Source organism: Dromiciops gliroides, chromosome 2, assembly GCF_019393635.1.
Source record: "Dromiciops gliroides isolate mDroGli1 chromosome 2, mDroGli1.pri, whole genome shotgun sequence".
In the NCBI taxonomy this organism is placed as follows: domain Eukaryota; kingdom Metazoa; phylum Chordata; class Mammalia; order Microbiotheria; family Microbiotheriidae; genus Dromiciops; species Dromiciops gliroides.
Genome location: NC_057862.1, coordinates 570,745,998 through 570,766,557, shown reverse-complemented (window position 1 = coordinate 570,766,557; position 20,560 = coordinate 570,745,998).

The following is a 20,560-nucleotide window of genomic DNA, read 5'->3' as shown; positions in this document are numbered from 1 at the left end:
TCATTATCCCCCAGTCTATCTGACTGACTGACTGACTGACTGACTGACTGACTGACTGACTGACTTTCTGTCTGTCTATGTCTGTCTGTCTTTCACCTACCTATCTACCTACCCACACATCTCCATCTCTCTCTCTCTCTCTCTCTCCCTCTCTCTCTCTCCTATCTCTACCTATTTCTATCATATCTGTCTGTATTTTATCTCTACTTTATTTATTTCTACCCCTGCATATCTATCTTTACCTACCTACTGTCATGACAGAAATCTGAGGGACAAAGGTTAAAATTTCTAAGCAAAATGATCTATTAGCAAGTCTAGCAATTGCCAATAAATGAATCCAAATCCTCCGAAGTAAGTATAAGCCCATATATCACTGGCAGTTCACACAGTATTCTTATAGTCAGAAAAGAGGAACAAATCAAATGATCTAATCTTGAGTCCCTTTATTTTTACTGGCTAGTGATTGATATCATTCATGCCATTAGAACAGAGAAGTAAAATAAAGATGTTAAAGACAGAAGTTGAGGTTGGAACATTTGGGGACGAAAACTTGTGTTTGTAACAAGGAATCTTATGGCTGGAACATTCTGGTTTCCATGAAATGTTCCGCCCATAAGCCCCCTGTCTCAACCTTGTGATGGGCACATTTTTGGAATAGGGAGCTCTGATTTGTGCTTCCTACTTTATCAGAATGCACATGATTTACAAGAAATTTAGCACAAAATGGAGGACAATAGTTGATTTGGTTTACAAAATGGAGTCCAATTATAATTACAGCTTCACATTACTTATATACATATCATATGCATCTATCTCTACCTACCTATGCAAATATGTATACATCTAATCTCTCTGCTTGTGTATCTATATCTCTCTCATCTTCATCTATGCATTTTTCTATCTTGACAATAATATTCTAATTTTATTTTCAAAGTGCTTAAGATCCTTATTCTTACTCCAGTGAACTAAGTAGCCAATACTGGTATCACTGTCATACAAGGGAGGAAATTATAGCATTCAAAGAATATGTGACTTGTCCAAGGTCATATATTCTTTCAGTGACTCAGCATAGACTGCTATCTTTTCCTTCATATTTGGCAATATCTGGTAGTCAAAGAAAGATTCCAGATTCTTGGAAATGATGGTTTTTGAGTGCTTCATTTTTCAGATGACTAGTAGAAAATCTATAGATACTTAGATCAAGAATCAAATGGACATAAGTAGACAGGCAAACTTGTCAGTGTCATCAAATACAAGAAGTCCATAGGAGTTATCGTGGATCTCATCTCCTACGAGTATGAGTCAAGGTAGGAAAAGTCCACGTCATAGGGATGTTGACAATAACAAGAAGCAGAAAGCTATTTTGGCTGTACTGAGAATAAGATCTATTTGGACTATGCTGTAAATTGTTGCCTCTTTTTTTCTAAAAGGTTGAATCTAAAATATAGTAAAGAGCTGTATCTACAAAAGCTTCCTTTTCTATAGCAGCCTTTCCACTCTCCCTCAACATTTTGTACTTTTTGTTGCTAAAAGAAATTAATTTTCTTGAAAAAAACATGTACCAAAATCAGCATTCAGCTTGCTGAGTCACTTGTCTTCCACCTGCATTTTAACTGCAGGCATCAGAAACCAGCACTTGCTAGTGAAGCTCAGAGATTTTGGAGAGAAAGGAGTGATCTTTGCAAGTCCCCACACACCAGGGTAAGAGATAGCTTCTCTTTATGTATTTCACTGCCACAGAAGCAATTAGTACTTTAGATGAAAATTGTGATATTTATTATCACCAATTCCCTGCCCCCAAACCCTTGCAGCTCTAATTCACAGTCTCTTTATCCTTAAGAGATTTGGAGTGCTCAGTTCTGATTTAAAGAATATATTAGAAATAAAATTAAATACCATTACAGCAAGAGGAGAAGAGTTTTTAAAAAGGCTCAGAGGTCATATCATAGAGTCAAGGCCTTGGAGATCATCTGATCCAGTCCCCTCATTCTGTTAGGTGAGAAAACAGAAGCTCAGGGAAATCAAGTAACTTACCCAAGGCCATACAGGACTTGGCCCTAGGCTTTCTGAATCCCACTATAGTGTTTTTTTCCAGCATAAATATATACTTTTTCTATCCCACAACTAACAAACAATAATTAATCCCTGTTTCCTCAGACCACAAGTCAAGAAAGAGGGAATAGAATAACTACAGTATCTTTTTAATGTAAACATTCACCTAAGCCAGCTTGTTGAGCTTCCCCTGAAAAACAAGCTAGAATTTCTCCCATACCAATGTCCAAGACCTTGGAAGAGCTGAGACAAGTAGTAGAGGAAGCCCATGTAGCCAGTTATGGCTGGGCCCCTCCCCATATGGTCACTAACAAAAGCAGGTGGAGGGGGCACTTTCTAACTAGAAAACAAACAGTCCCTCCTTCCCCCCCAAAAAATACCACCAAATGAAGTTAAATTAGAGGAGGTCTTTTCTGCCTTAGTTAAATGCAATCAAGCTAGGGAATTCACTGCCGCTGAAAATTATCGAGGTTGATACTTTAGCAAGATTCAAAAAGGAATCACACCACCAGAATAGCATCTACATCTGCATTATCCCCATGAGGTCAGAAAGCTAACCCTTCAAGTCCCAGTGTTTCACTCAGCTTCAGACATCCCTGAGAGAACACTCAGGGATGCTCTCCTGAACATACAACTCCTCTCTGCTACAAACATTTTAACCCCTTCTGCTTGCTCAAATGGCCTTATGTTTCCTGTGATCTCCTCAATCCACTGTCTACCTTGGGGAGCAATTTGGTTTAACTGACCATCCAATAACACTTTGCTACTCAGTGAAGCCTAGTAGATCGGGAATCAGGAACTGGTGGGGTCAAATCTTGCCCCAGAAAATCACTTTTAGCCACCCTGAGTGTCGATATTTATTGAGAGTCTCATAGATTAAATCAGAAGCCTGAACAAGAATAAAAATGGAGATAATAATAGTGCCAAGCTAAAGGGTTATTGTGAGGACTTGGTGTATATGAAGTACCCTACAATAGGTCTTAAAGTCAAGGAGACTGAAGTTCACATCTCCCCTGAGACATCTGTGTGACCCCTTTTTTGAGCCTCAATTTTCTTATCTGTAAAATGAAGATATTAGAGTCAATGAGTTCTGAAGTCCCTTCCACCTCTAGCTCTTATGAAATCATTTTTGCCACCCTCTTTATGCCCTTATTGATATTAATCTCCCTACTCAGACATACACTCTCTCATCATGGAACCATGGATTCAAAGCTGGAAATGACCTCAGACATAGGTCATTGAGTCCAATCCCCTCATTTTACAGATGAGGAAAATGAATCTCATAGCACTGAAGTGACTTTCCTAAGGCCTTATAGCCTGTAAGTGATGGAACCACAATCTTTGAACATCCAACTTAATAAGGACTGGGCCTTGGCAAAATTGTCAAATATCTGAATCTCCCTCGGTGTGTTTACAGAAACAGGCCCATCAGTTGATGAATAGATAGGACCTGAGTACAGAGGAAAACAATTCTTGGCTTTAGAAAAAAGTTAATTTAAAACATATACACTTTTATTGAGCTAAAATACAAATTAGTTTTTTTTTAATTTAGACTAATAGAATGTTAGTGTCAGAAGAGACCATAGAAGTTACCTAATATAATCCCCTCATTTTACAGATGAGGAAATTGAGCCTGAGAGGCCAAGGGATGTTATCAAGGTCTTGTAATTAGTGGAAGGGCTAGAATTGGAACCAATGCCTTTTGTCTCTACATTCAATTTAATTCAATAGACATTAACTAAGGGCCTACTGCATTCAAAGTCCTGTGCTTTCCACTGTTCCCTACTTCTTGTCCAATCAGAGGCCAGAAAAACAACAAAATAAATGATGGTACAACTACATATGTGACTTCATTTTTGTCTTTGTGCCCCTGGCACCTGGCATGGTGCCTTGTACATGGTAAGTACTTTATCACTGCTTTTTTTTAATTTTAAAAATTTTATTGTTCATTTATTTTTAACATTCATTTTTGTGAAGACAAGAAATGTGGTATCAATTATACATGTGGAACTATAAAAAACATATTTCAATGTTAGCTATGTTACAAAACAAGAAAAATAAATTTAAAGACTAAGCTTAGATGTGCATTCAGATTCCATCACTCTGAAGGCGAATTGCATTTTTCATCATAAATCCTTTTAGAATTGTCTTGGATCATTATATCTATCAGTATAGCTAAGTAATTCAGAGTTGACCATTGTATAATATTGCTGTGACTATGTGAAATGTCCTCCTGGTTCTGATTATTTCACTTTGCATTAGTTTGTCTTCATGGTCTTCACAGGTTTTTCTGCTCTTCATTTCTTACAGCACAACCGCACATCACAACTTGTTCAGCCATTGTGAGTTGATTTTTTTCAACTATGACAACCATTAATAATACGGAAACTACAGGAATATTTATAATATAAGGTAATACTTATTGAAAAAAATTATCACAAATGCATATTTAAACTTGAAGCAGAAGCCAAAGGGTAATTTGTGACCTCTTTTCCCATCAAAAAAAAAGTTTTCATAGAAGATTTCATGATTATAAGAACTGATGAATAAAAAAAGATATAATACTTTAGAGGTTGGATTTGGCACAGAACCTGTATTGGGAAGTGTTATTTATAGTAGTTGGCTACACAATTGACATGATGAATTGAAGAAGTGGCAGGAAGACCCTTTATCCCCAGGCCTATGTCACATAGCCTAGATTTAATAAGTCATTCCATTTAAGGTAAGGATTACCCTTGTCACTATTTTTGTTACTTAAGAGAGGGGTAAAAAATTAAGTTAACACCTTAGTATGAATCAATTTATCTTTATCCATACCCCACCCTAAGAGTTTGGGGAAAAGATAAGCTTAAAAGGTAAGGTTGAAGGCACCAAAGAATAAATTTCACTGAAAAACATTTTACTCAGAAGTTAATCTGTTTGAGGCCATGTGGCTACTAAACATGCCAGTTTTAGGGACAGAGAGAAGTGAGCACTCTATGGAAATGTATTCCTGCTTCTATTTAACATTTTTTCCATCTAAAGATGAATTTATTTTATTTATTTTGGGGGGGGCAATGAGGGTTAAGTGACTTGCCCAGGGTCACACAGCTAGTAAGTGTCAAGTGTCTGAGGCCAGATTTGAACTCAGATCTTCCTGAATCCAGGGCTGGTGCTTTATCCACTGCACCACCTAGCTAACCCCGTAAAGGTCAATTTAATGTCAGTTTTAGGATGGAACACACAAGAAAAATAAAATCATATAGTTAATGCTAGAACAGATTCTCTATTCTGCCCCTCTCATTTTGATGAATTAAAAATATAAAATTCTCTTTAGTCCCATAGAACCCCTTCTGCTTTTGTGAGACATTTGTAGAAGGTGCCAAGGGGGAAATGGGGCAAAGGGTACCAAGAAACATATCTATAACCACTCATTTAACTACTACTAAATGTAGGATCTAAATGTAGGATCCTTGTCCAATGACCTATGAATTGATGTACTAACTGAAGGATCTGAGTTACAGCAATACTGACATTCTTGCAAAACAGGAGCTTATAAGCAAAATTGTAGCTAGATAGAAGGATGGTTCATAAATTCTCCTTGAAAAGGTGAATGGATGAGATTGTTTAATCATTTACTCAACGATAAAACAAAACTTTCTGTGGCTATTTCATTATCTCACCTTGAACTTCTCATAATGAGTACAAGCAAAAAGACAATGATTAAGATAAATGCTGCTTGTGTCCCTGTTGTTGCAGAAGATGAAGAAGTAGAGACAATTTACCAAGAATTTGACAAGATCTTCCAAATAAAATCAATATGCATTGATATTTGGTGTGTTTGATGAAAAATGAGCATAATGGAGGAAGGACTATGAAAAATGTTGGAATGTATGTTTCTGGATTAATAAATGAAAAAGGCCAAAGGCTTAGAAAGCATTGCAAAGTCTAAGGATTATGTATCATGATTAAGATGAGAATCACAACATACTTAACATGGCAAGCACTGAACAAATTGCTTCTTTAGCTTCCTTAGTGAGCAATGGTGTTTTTTAGCTATAGTGGAGAAAAGAGTATAATCAAAGATGGAACCACCTCTGCTGAAGGTGAATGGGACAATGTTTTAGGGAGAAAACAAATCCACTTGCTTTGTTTTGTTTCTGTTTCCTCTGCCAAGGAGAATGACTTTCAACTAGAAAGTCAATAACAGAAGAAAATGGCCTATCAAGAGCTAAAACCCAAGGTAAGCAGAGAGATAACAAGAAAACATCTAGCTGTCCTTTAGGCCACAGGATCAACCACACTGAAAGAAATATATATGGGGGCAGCTAGGTGGCGCAGTGGATAGACCACCTGCCCTGGAGTCAGTAGTACCTGAGTTCAAATCCAGCCTCAGACACTTAACACTTACTAGCTGTGTGACCCTGGGCAAGTCTCTTAACCCCAATTGTCTCACTTAAAAAAAAAAAAAGAAAAAAAATGTATATGAAACTTCTGAGTCATTATTGACTCTTCCTTCTCCTTCATCTCCCATAGCTAATAATTTTCCAAATCATGTTGACTCTATCCCAACATCTCCTCCATTAGTCCCTTCTTCTCCACTTTAACACAGCCACCATCATAGTTTGGGTGATCATTTCTTATTTGGATTATTGCAAAAGGATCCCAATTGGTCTTCCAGTTTCCTGTCTCTCCTCTAACCAACCTCATTTCCACAGAGCTACCAAAATAATCCTCTTAAAACACATTTCAATATATCATTTCCCTGCTCAAGAACCATCAGTGGTTCTCTGTTACCTCTAGGCCCAAATATGAACTTCTTAGTATTTGAAGGCCTCCACAAGCTGACTTGGACCTTGCCATTCCAGGCTTCTCTCACATTACTTCCCTTATTGGAGAGTAAGTTAAACAGATCTACTTACTGTTCCCCAAACAAGCCAGTCAAAATTCCCCCTTTGCCTCCATATAAGCTTTCTTCCAGGTCTGGAATGTATGCCTTCTTTACCTCTACCTCTTAGGATCCTTAAATTCCCTTCAAGGCTCAATCCAGATACTGGCTTCTTTGGGAAATCTTTCCTAATAGCCCTTGTTTTAGTGCTCTCCTCCTTCTCAAATGTGTCTTGTATCATCTGTTTATCTGTTGTATTTCCTAAAGAGAATGTAAATTCTTCGAGGGCAAGACCTGTTTCTCATTTTACTCTTTGTACTTCTAGCACCAAGCACATAGTAGGCATTTAATAAATATTTGTGGAATTGAATGGAATGGGATTATTGAACCATCTTAAAATATCATAAAGAATGAGGTAATACAAGATTAGAGAAGAGCAAATGTTTTCCCAATTAAAAAAAGAATAGAATGGAGTATGAAAGCTGTCATAATACTTAAGCCTGGTAATACCTCAGTTGCTGGAGAAATATTAGAAAAGATTAGGGGTTATTGAACATTTTTAAAAGGAAATTATAATCACAGAGACAGCTAATGACTCAATCAAAAACAAGCTATTCCACACTAACCTCATTTCTTTTCTTGACAAGGTTACTAGAATGGTAAATGTGAGGAATGTTGTAAATAACCTAGATTTTAGCAAACCATTTGACAAAGTCTATTGCGGAAAATAAAAATGTGGGTAAGATGAAAGTACATTAAGGTGAGCAGCTAGGTGGCACTAGTGGATGGAATGCCAGGCTTGGAGTAAAAAAATCCTCATCTTCTTGAATTCAAATCTGGTCTCAGACATTTACTAGTTGTGTGACCTTGGGCAATTCACTCAACTCTGTTTGCCTCAGTTTCCTCACCTGTAAAATGAACTAGAGAAGGAAATGACAAACTACTATGATACCTTTGCTGAGAAAACCCCAAATAGGCCCATGAAAAGTTAAATACTGCTGAACAACAACAATTAAGCAGCTTTGGAACTGGTCATTCAATAACTAAACCTAAGTAGTAGTCTAGTTGTTCAGTATTAACTTGCAAGGAGTTCTGTAATGGATCACCCCAGGGATCTTTGTTTGGTTCAATTTTTTAAAATATATATTTTTAGCAGTAACATGTATAAAGTCTTATATGGCATGCTTATAAACTGTACACACAAAACCAACCTGGGAGGAAAAGCTAACATAGTACATAAAAAATTAGGATCCAGAAAGTTCTTGGCAAATTAGAATATCAGGCCAAAACTAATCTGATGAGTTTTAGTAGTGATAGGTATAAAGTCTTCCACTTGGGTTCAAATAATCAACTCTGATACAAGAGAGAAGTATGTGTAGGTAGCAATTTACTTGAAAAAGAGATCACGGAGTTTTAGTGAACTGGAAACTCAATATGAGTCAACAGTGTGATCAGGAAGTCAAAAAGGTTAATTTAAACTTTGAATGTACTAAGAAACAGTGTCTGGGGATAAGAAGGTGCTAGGCCTACTATAGTCTGTCCTGGTCAGATAATACCTGGAGTGTTGTATATTCTGGAGAATTTTTGACATCCCCATGATATACCAAAAAAAACCCAACCCAAAACAAAAACAAACAAAAATGGAGGGAGAAGGAAGAGAAGAATTTGGTTGCAGACTAAATGTAGGAAAAGAAAAATGAAGAGTCAAAGATGACCTCCAAATTTTATGTTAAGATGACAGGAAAGAACAGATAAGTATTATAAAAATATGTAATATTGTATAATAGTTATTTTATGATTAAAATTGGTTTTCACAGTCCCTACTTCCCAGATGTCAAATCTCACATCTCACTTTTCACTTTGAATTTCATTCTTTCTTAGCTCTATCTAAAAAAAAGTATCTAAAAATAAATTCTTGAAAACCTTTTCCCCCTATAAAAGTTTAATGTGGTCTACCATTCTAGCAGACTAAATAAGCAGAATTTCAGAAATGGCAAAATAGCTAGGTCTGAAAAGTGGCAATCCACCCAAGCAAGCAGTTCCCATTGGTAACTACATGAAACTATACTAATTCTTCTCCTACTTTAAAAGGTTTGGGAATTACTGTAAACACTCAATCATACTATATGAGAAAATTCTATCATATTATCAAGATAACCTTATGTATTTATCAGACTATTTAAAAATAGCTGTCTGGAGACTCTTCACACTAAGTTAAAAATTCCCATGAGACACTATGTATAGAATTTCATTTGTGACCAGGAAGATGATACAAATGGCCTTTTTGGGGAGGGGGAAGGGAAGGGAATGACTATACATAGGAATAGAGTTACAGATGAAGGAAGCTAAGATTTAAGAGGCAGGATGACCAAAGTACAGAACGGTAATACCACCATTCTACTCCACCATGATCAGATGATTTTATATCAGTACTATGTTCAATTCTTGGTTTCACATTTTAGGAAGGGCATTGAGAAGCTGCAGAGCTGCCATAAGAAGGCAAACAGGATGGAGACATTCTCAACTTCATGCCATATAAGAAGTTGAAAGAACTAGTAATGTTTAGCCTAAAAAGAGATTTGGGGCCTGGGGGAGCATGATAGCAGCCTTCAAGTATTCAAAAGGCAGTTGCATGGAAGAAGAAAAATGCTTGTTCTTTGATCTTAGAAGTCAGAATTTGGAGGAATGGTAGAAAGTTATAGAAACAAATCTACATTTGATGTACAGAAAAATTCCTAAACATTAGCACTATCCAACAGTGGAATGGATAACCTGGAGATCTGGAAGTTTTCATAATATTAACCATCTTACAACAAAAAATGAAATATCACTTATCAATAGAGGAGGCTCTGGTTCAAACACAGATTCGTTTAGAGGGCCAGCATGAGAATGCTAGACTCAAAGTCAAAAGGATCTGGGTTCAAATTCATATTTTGACAAATCACTTAACTTCTCTAATTTTTTAGTTTTCTTGTCTGCAAACTAAATATTATAATACCCTTTATCACCTACTTATCTTTATCTATAAGGCTATTGTAAGAATAAAATGAGATAAAAAATAAAAACTGCATTGCAATCTTTTTTTTTTTTTTAGTGAGGCAATTGGGGTTAAGTGACTTGCCCAGGGTCACACAGCTAGTAAGTGTCAAGTGTCTGAGGTCGGATTTGAACTCAGGTATTCCTGACTCCAGGACCAGTGCTCTATCCACTGCACAATCTAGCTGCCTGCATTGCAATCTTTAAAACACTATTTAAGCATTAGCTATTATTAGATTACCACTGAGATCGCCTCCAACTATATGATTGTATATCAGTTAAATAGAGGGTGAATTTTCTTTCAAGACTAGTCATACTTCCTGCTAACTATGCCCAATAGCTCTTATCCCCTTCTTGGCTAAACTTGAATAAATCATCTATAACTAGTACCTCCATTTCCTCTCCTCTAACTCACTTCTAATCCCTTTACAATCTGGCATCTGGCCTCATCAATCAACTGAAACTGCCCTGGCTAAAGTTACCATTGATGCCTTAATTGCCAAATCTAATGGACTTTCTCAATCCTCATCCTCCTCAATCTTTGTGTATTCTTTAATAATGTTGATCACCATATCTTCCTAAATAGCCTCATATCTAGGTTTTCATGACGCTGCTTTCTTCTAACTCTTTTCTTACATGTCTAAACACTCCTGGATCTACTTTAATAAATCTTCCTCCAGGTCAGACCCAGACATCATTGGTGTGTCCTTAGCCAAAGATCTGTCATTGTCTCTCTTCTCCTTTTATACTATTTCACATGGTGATCTCATTAATTCTGATAGGTTCCATTAACCTTATAATTCCCAGATCTATATATTCTGCCCTAGTTTCTCTCCTGAGCTCATCTCACATAACCAATTTACATTTGAACACTTGAGACTGGATGTACTGTAGTCATCGCAAGCTCAACATGTCCAAGGCAGAATTCATTATCCTTGAAATCCTCCCCTCATCTAAACTTTCCCTTTATTTTAAAGGGTAACATCAATCTCCCAGTCACCCAAGCTCAAAACCTCTATGTAATCCTTGACTTCTCATTCTCACTCACTCTCCATATCCAACCAGTTCCCAAATCTCCTTTTTGTCACTGCTAGATCTCTCATAATCACCTTTTTTCCCCACTCACACAGACACTACTCTAGTATAGGCACTCATTACCTTTTACTTGGACTTTTGCAATAGTCCTTGAGCTATCTTCCCTCTCACTATATAATTGTACATATAATAGGGATAGTCAATACATAGTCCTTCAAATACATATTACATACATTTATATGAAACTATATTAACATAGACATTGATATAGATATAACCACTTTGATGGATCTATGGTCTCACTGATAAGGTACTTCCTCTAGTGAGTATTTATAGATATCAACATGTTTATGACTTCTAATCTTTTGTGATTTTTTTCAATATCTTCCTGTACATTCTCCATAGAAGGCCTTAACATACTAGGAGTATGTTGTTTGTTCTTCATTCCTGATGTCATGACTTTCACTAAATTGGGATTTAAGTGAAGGAGGGCGGTGCAAGGTCCAGTAGCAAGATATAGATCAGAATTACTGGAGATGACCCCGGATATTTAAGGCATTTAGGGTTAAGTGACTGGCCCAGGCTCACACAGCTATTAAGTGTCTGAGGTGAGATTTGAACTCAAGTTCTCTTGACTCTAGAACCAGTGCTCTATCCACTGCATTACCTAGCTGCCCTTAGGAGTATGTAGGTAACAACAGAGAATAGTGGCTATCCCTCAATCTTTTAAAAAATTCCTTTTTATTATTAATTTAACAAACACCAGCATTTCAATTTGCAAATAACAATAAATTCCTTGAACTTGGTACTCAACTAGCCTACTTCCTTTTTCAGGCATTCATTTCTCTAATTATGTCTTCTACTTTGCTCACCTGGTAGAATTCTTTGTTAAAAATGTGGTTTCATCCTATTAATTTTTATTAATCCTTGGTGAATTGAAGCTTTAATTTATTTTAATTCTTTGGAGATTATTTAGAAACCATACAACATCTCTGCATGAATATCATTTTAAAATGTATATATGTGCAGTTATAATTGTTGTCATTCAGTCATTTCAGTTGTGCCCTACTCCTCATGACCCCATTTGGGGTTTTCTCAGTAAAGATGCCAGAGTGGTTTTCCATTTCCTTCTCCAGTTCATTTAATAGATGAGGAACTGAGGTAAACAGGGTTAACTGACTTGCCAGGGGTCACATAGCTAGTGTCTAAGGCTGGATTTGAACTCACAGAGAAGAGTTTTTCTGACTCCAGGTCCAGGACTCTATCTACTACACTACCCTTAGGCCATCCGCAAAGGAAGAAAAGCCAACAGAGGAGAGATGAGTGGTGGTCACAGATGGAAGGAGGTCACCATGGTGTCATAGTCCAATGGGATCAATTTTAAGAAGAGGAATGGTAGATAATATCTGCTCCATTTTATGTCTATTCCCTTCCATCTGAAGCTTTGTGCTTTCTTTTTCAGATGTGCACTTAGCTGATAAAAAAATAAATACTAATGTGCCACAGTCAAATTTTCTGGCACTAAAATCATGAATATTATAAGAGTTAATAATAAAAAATATTCCTCATGATCATCATCCACCAAGAGGAGTAGTCCTTTCTAATGATTATAATACTGGTTCCCTCCATATGAGGTATCCTCCTTTGGTATATTAGGTACACACTGAGAAATTACTTTCTTTTCAGCTCTGTTTTCCATCAAAACTGAATGGGTTATTTGTCAATTTCCAGTTCTGTTAGTGCTTATTTTGTTTTCAATTAAAGGCAGTTCTTTTTCCTATTACCTTTATCTCATTCTTACAGTTTTCAATGCCATTTTTGGGGTTGGGCCTATAAACGCTGTTGTTCCCTTCCCAGAAGTGCCAGCCATAAAATAGAGAGGGAAAACCATATAATCACAGATTTTTTCCTGTTCACTCTAACTGTACAAATTAAAATTGAAGCTAAAAGTCCCATAAGATCTGTCCTCATTGACATGGTCGATGTTTGGGCTGACAATTTCAGAAAAATATAGATGAAAAATCTCATTTTATATAGAAAGGACTTTGTCAACAACAAAGGGATATTTAATTTTGAGCTAATAAAAACAAGTCTCATAGAATCTTCTTGTTGCTGCTCTTAATAATGAATATTGGACTTGGAGTCCCAACTAGGTTTTAATATCTTTTCAGATACTTATTAGTTTTATGACTACAGACAATTCTCATAACTCCTCCAACCTCAGTTTCCTAATTTGTAAAATGGGGATAATGCCAGTAATATCTATCTCACAAAGTTTTGTAAGAACTATGTAAAAGTGATCTATTATAATTGTTATCTCATTCTTTTTACCTTCTTTGATGGGATTTAGATAGTCTGAATATAAGTCATTAATTGGCTATTATTCTTACTAATTCATTGATTGACTATACTTCATGTTCTGTAATGAAATGATTCCTTTTTACAGTTGAATAAGAAGATTGGGATGTACGCTCATCTGCAGACTCCGTAAAGCATTTTTGGGACAATTCCAGTCGTGGACATGTCAAGAGGGATGGCATGCCCTTTATCCTGTTCCCAAGTGGTTTTAATTTCTTCCTCTGTCTCTATATTTTGAAAGCTTTTTCCTTCCACATAGCTTGGAGATTCTAAGTATTTGCTATGGTAGTATCTATCATAATCATTATTTGTAAATATTTATGCTTCAATACTATATGTTGGAGATTGTGGGAAATAGTTTGATCTATAATGATGCATAATACAAGGATTTTTGGTGTTCTGTATTTGTAACATGGGGGGTTATAAACTAACATCTGTTAGTTTATAAAAGAGAACAAGCTTCTGACATGTAATCCTAGCCTCATAATTGTCTTTCTATGCTAAATTATGGCAACCTAAAATGATATATTGCCTATTTTGCCATCACTTAATTAATGATAACCTTTCTGTAATTTCTGTCATTTGATCCATACTTAAAGCCTTCCCAGATTGGTAGGATTGTTCATTGTGTTCAGTCATTTCAGTCATGTCTGACTCTTTGTGACCCCATTTCTGATTTTCTTGGCAAAGTGGTTTGCCATGTCCTTCTCTGGCTCATTTTACAGATGGAGGATGCTGAAGCAAACAGTTTAAAGTGACTTGCCTAGGGTCACACAGCTAGTCAGTGTCTGAGGCTGGATTTGAACCCAACAAGATTCATCTTTCTGCACTTCCAGTACTCTGTTCACTGCCCTATTGGTAAGATTATTTAATAAAAATAATGGGCAGGATTTCTGGGGCAGAGCCAAGATGGTGGAGGAAAGGTAGTGAGCTCTCGAACTCATGACACAATTGCTCCAAAAAACATCCAACTAATGGCATAGGACAATACCTGGAGCAGCAAAACTCACAGAAGAATGTGCTGAAATCATCTTCTAACCAAGAACGGCTTGGAAGGACAGAAGGAGGGAGCTGCTGTGCTGATACAGGAGTGGAGCCCAACCCCACAATCACCCTGACACAGATCCAGTCCCAGGAAGGCCTCACCAGAGAAGGAGACACCCAGAGCCTCTGAATCAGCTGAAGCACCAGAGTCATCTGGAACTAAGCTCACAGTCTAGTGAGAGGGGTGAGCCCTTGGCAGGGGGAGACTACAGGGGTCTATGTACTGAGGCTGAACTTGGGTTTTTCACTCCTGCTCAGAACCAGGAAGTAGGCTTGAGTAGCAGTGGCCCAGGTGGGGGAGGGGCAGAGGAAAAAATGGAAAGAGAAATGAGGGTGATGCAGGAAAGACATGAGAAAAAAGTCAACAGCTTGAAAAACCAAATGGAAAAGCTCTCTGGTGAAAATAATTGCCTAAGAATTAGGATTGAACAAATGGAAGCCAGTGACTTTATGAGAAACCAAGACACAATAAAGCAAATCCAAATGAATAAAAAATAGAGGGCAAAAATAATAAGCAAAGTGGTCAGAGCACTGGACTTGGAATCATGAAGGTTTGAGTTCAAATATAGCCTCAGATATTTAATTGCTCTATGATCCTAGTTAAGTCACTTCACCTCTATTTGCCTGAATTACCTCATTTGCAAAATGGGGATGATTAAGATACCTACCACCCAGGGTTCTTGTGATGATAAATTGAGATAGTATTTGTAAAGTGATAAAATTTATAAAATATTTGTAAAATATTTGTCACCCTTCAAATGCTATGTTAGTTATTATTTCCATGGTTATTATAAAAATACAGAATTCTAAAATGTGTGGTAAAATATGAAAGTTTTTAACAGTCGGTTAGGATAACTGAAAGACGCCAGTTTTTCAAGGACCACCCTTTTGGGGAGGAGATGAACAGTCCGCCTGCTGCGCACGTCAGACTGCCTGCGGGACTCGACTTCCGGGGTGGAGAGAACGGAAGTGGGGCTTTGGCCTGCTTGGCGGGACTCCTGACGGCGGGCACAACTCTCTCTCTCCAAAGGTGGCCTTTTCGGTTTGGTGAGTTGTTATAAGGAATATAGACTAAGCTTAGACTTAAGACGATTTGTATTGTGTTTCTACTTTCCTATCCTTCTAATCAACATCACCTTGTGACTATCATAACAATAAATAAAAAGGTTTATCTAGAAAACCAAAAGCTTCTTCCATTTACTAGTTTGGGAGATAAATTAAGGGAAAGGTTAAGTAGGGGAGATTTATGATCTAATATCCAATTTTAAATCTCACAAATGTCTAGAAACATCTGAAGATATTTACTGCCATAGAATCTTTTTTGTTGTTTGTTTGTTTTGGAGGGGCAGTGAGGGTTAAGTGACTTGCCCAGGGTCACACAGCTAGTAAGTGTCAAGTGTCTGAGGCCAGATTTGAATTCAGATCCTCCTGAATCCAGGGCCAGTGCTTTATTCACTGCAGTGCTACCTAGCTACCCCCAACTGTCATAGAATCTTAGAGCTGAGGAACTGTATACATTGTCAAGTCCAACTCCTTCATTCAATAAATGAACAAACTGAGGCCAAAACTCAAGAAACTAGAGATTAAGCGGTTTGCCCAAGTTCATACAGTTAGTCAGTACCAGCGCTGGAACTAGAACCTAGGTTTCTCAACTCCCAGTACAATTCAGTTTACCAGGACCATCCTGTTTCTGGTAAATATACTGCTCAAAAGCCTTTGTGTGCACAAGAACATACACACACACACACACACACACACACACACACACTTGATATCTCCATAAATCATATTTATTGTTAGCAAAAAATGCCCATTGTATCCATTTTTTTAACCACTGGGAAACCAGTCAGGATGTAGGAATGTGTGATTTATTCAATTGGTTTCTAATATTCCCCCATGGATTTCTTTCTTCTCATCAAGACATATGAGGATCCTGTCTCAGCTCCATGTTTAAAATGGTCACAAAACATTATCACATAGGAAAATAAATGAATGATATTATTTATACCCATTATACAGATGCAGAAACTGATAAACAGGTTGTGTTTAAGGGTGTGGCATCTAAATCTTTTAGAACTGTTTCCTCTATAATTTTTAATTAAATCAACCAGCCATTATCTCCTTGGAAGTAAGGTTGTTATACCCTAGATGAATTGTCCATTCCAGCATAAAGATGAACTATAGCTGATGGATTTGACTGTCACAGTCAGGCTTGGAATAACTCAGACACTGAATACTTAAATACAATCAAGCAATTTATGGGATGTGTTCAAAACCATAGAGTGAATCATTAACCTAGTTCTACCTCTTGGTCACTACATCTCCCTCTGGTGTATTATGTCCCTCTGATATATTATACTCTCATATCCACAAAAATTTCCTCAAAAATTTCCTATGTATCAGATAAGAAACAAGAGAGAAAGAAATTAGGTTTGTGACAACACAATTTTTATTTCTGATCAGATGGCTCTGATGACTGCCTATTGTCAAAGAATCACTTCAGAAAAACTTTCAGCTCACAGTCAGCTAACCTATGAACTATTAGTCCCACTAGTGGAGCCATTTTCCTTGAGCAGAAACAACTTAAAACTGTATTTAAATAAATACAAGGGGGCAGCTAGGTGGTGCAGTGGATAGAGCACCAACCCTGGAGTCAGGAGTACCTGAGTTCAAATCTGGCCTCAGACACTAACACTTACTAGCTGTGTGACCCTGGGAAAGTCACTTAACCCCAATTGCCTCACTAAAAAAAAATAGATAAATAAATAAATACAAGGGCCTGTCTACTCCTCTACACTAGTACTCTATTCTGGTTTCCTTTCATACTTATAAGTGTTGACACAGAACCCCATTGCTGCCTCCAAGGGCAAAGTGAGATATAATATTCTAATGTAAGATCAAAACCACTCCAGTTTAATTTTTGAAATGCCTAACAGACAATTTTCTACAAAATAATATTACCTACTGTATTATAATAGTTGAGTGTACATGTATTTTATCCCTTCAGGGAACAGAATATAAGCAAAATTCATAGGTACCGCTGATCTGATGCTATTGATAACCAGAAAAGCTGCAGACAGTGAATCAGCATCATGTAAATAACCACCAGGCAAAGCAAGTAATTTTCTCACTACTCATAGTGGACACCTAGGTGACTCAGTGGATAGAGTACAAGGCCTAGAGTCAGGAAGATCTGAGTTCAAATCTGGCCTTAGATATTAACTGTGTGATCCTGGACAAGTCACTTAACCCTATTTGCCTTAGTTTCCCCATCTGGAAAATGAGCTGGAGAATGAAATGACAAACAGCTCAGTATCTTTGCCAAGAAAATCCCAAATGGGGTCACAAAGAGTAAACACAACAACAACATAGATGTTACTCAACTTATTGGATCTTTGTAGAAATTGTTATGTAGCAAAATTATTTGGAAATACATTTTTTTTTCATCCTCACCAACTTTCTTGTTGGATTAGACCTATACCATCTCATCATCTATCCACCTTGGTCACAATGAATTTGCATTTTTTTCCCAGTCGGCAAACAAGACTATAGTTATGCTTTAAACTAGGACTCTAAGAAGATACTAGAGACACCAGCCAACATGATGGAGTAAAAGGAAAAGAGTAGAGCTCAGTTCTCCACACAATTATTCCAAGAGCAATCTAAGAAAGATGCTGGCTAAAGAAGTAAATTGGAAAGTGAAGGAAAGGCTACAGTGATCTTGTCAGCCCAAGATCAAAGATTCAGCCCACAGGCAAGTGACTATGGTGGGAACTATGGAACTGAGGTAGTCTGGATCACAGATTCAAGGGCTCAATCTTTGGGCTACTGCAGTTTTGGCATACCTAGACCTGATCATATACTTAGCCATTCTCACCTATTCGGTAATACAGTGGGGCACTCAGAGTTTCTACCTAGGCCAGCCCACAGCAATTTTAAGCTTAGCTACTCGTCTAAGTCAGCAACTATGGGCAAGAGCATGGACCAAGCAAGTAGTGTGGGACTGACCAGAGCTGATCATGGATTCAGTTCTGAGACCAAGCTAACAGCAAATACAGCAAGTGGTCACTCAAAGGGGTCAAGAGCTTAAACTTAGAGTTCAGAGATATGAGCTAGACATGGAACTAGGACTGGAGGACAGGAACACAGAGATGACTTGGGCCTCAGCCAGGGCTTGGGACTTGGAAACTGGAGTATGGCTGTGTAGCCCAGAGCAGATCACTTGATGAACAAAAAAACAAACAAAATATATATTCAGGTGCTTATTAGATAACTAGTATGTGAAGGTATAGTATTAAGTGCTTGGGATAAATGAACATTAAAACAAAAAACATTCTCTGCTTTCAAGGAGCACACAGTCTAAAGCAGACTTCATAGATCTCTTAGAATGAGAGAAGGAAGTGAAAATACAAAGAATACAAGGTCACTTCCTGAAAGAATCCCCTAATTAAAATTCCTAAGAATGTCACTGCCAAAATCCAGAGCTTTCTGATAAAAAAAATAATAATGTAAGCTTCTAGAAAAAGTTTAAGGACTGGGTCAGCTAGGTGGCACAGTAGATTAAAGCACTGGCCCTGGATTCAGGAGGATCTGAGTTCAAATCCAGATTCAGACACCTGAAACTTACTAGCTATGTGACCCTGGGCAAGATGAAAAGAGAAGGAATGGGGAAATAATCTGGGGCACAGGTAAAAAACCATACCAGCAAGGAGGAAATCAGGGGAATAGGTTTCACAAGCTAAACAAATGCAATGTTATATGAGCAGAATCACAAGAATTTATACTATAGCAAAGACACTGTAAAACTGAACAATTGGAAAGACTTAAGAATTCTGATTTATGTAATGATCATGATTCCAAAAGAATGCTGATTCTGCTCACCCCTGACAGAGAGATGTGATCCACTAGATATACAGAGTGAGATATATTTTTGGACGTGACCAATGTGAGACTGTTTTACTTGACTATACTTATTTGTTGCCAACATATTCTTTTTCATTTGGAGGTGATTGGGAGGGAGGAAGGGCATATGCTTAATTTAAAATATTTTTTTTGCGGGACAATGGGGGTTAAATGACTTGCCCAGGGTCACACAGCTAGTAAGTGTCAAGTGTCTGAGGCCGGATTTGAACTCAGGTACTCCTGAATCCAGGGCTGGTGCTTTATCCACTGCGCCACCTAGCTGCCCCCCAAAATATTTTTTAAAAGTTGATACTATACAAGTTATCAGTTGCACATGAAAACTTAAAAGAATCGGTCTTTGTCTAAAGTCTTGTGATATAAATGGCTGATGATTTGTTTCTCAATTCAGACTATGCTACCTTTCCTGAGACAAGATGCAAAATCTCTTCTGTTGGCATTATGTTGGTCAAAAGCACTTGGTAAAATAGTTAACAAAAGATTCTGGCACTACTATGAGGGCTGGCTGTAGTAGCTATGATTTAGTTAATCTATTTGACATTCTATTCTGGCTTATTTTCTTCCCAGAGATGTCATTGGGGTGCATCAGTATCTAAATATTAAGCTTTAACATCAAGTCAGTTCTTTCAAGGCAAATCTTGCACATTTTTTACTTGCAGAATGAGCCTCTATCATTGACGCATTACCTATTTTGCTTTTTCACCCTGGAAAATCCCCCACCTCCTCTATCCCTTCACAGACCTTTCTGACTGAATGTCTTCCATTCAGATGGTCTCACTCAGAAAACTATTTTTTCATCACTGCAGAGCTTCCTTCAAACCTTGTATGATGCCTTTTTGTCCCCTTAGTGACACTTTGGCAAAAGGAAGCCCAAGTCTCTGCATCTTGCACTGTTTGTATCTGTCACCCCTTAAAAATCCCAAACTGTTTTGCAATGGATACTGACCAAAAAACTCAACAGTATTTTGTTGGCAATTAAACACTTATAGCTATTATAGCTTTTTATTATAACCTTTGAGGGATTTAAAATGTTTTATTTGGGCATGAGTATGCAAAAATGATGTGTTCTAAAGGCCATCATCTGTCCAGCTTTGTGTATTCAAAATTAATTAAACATAACATTAATGAAAACTAAGTATTTGATATCAAATTTTCCAAACCTACCATTTGGTCCAGTGATGCTACTAATAAGGTTTAAGGAGTACAAATTCCAGATATCCCCATTAGAAACAGTTTAGATTAAATTCT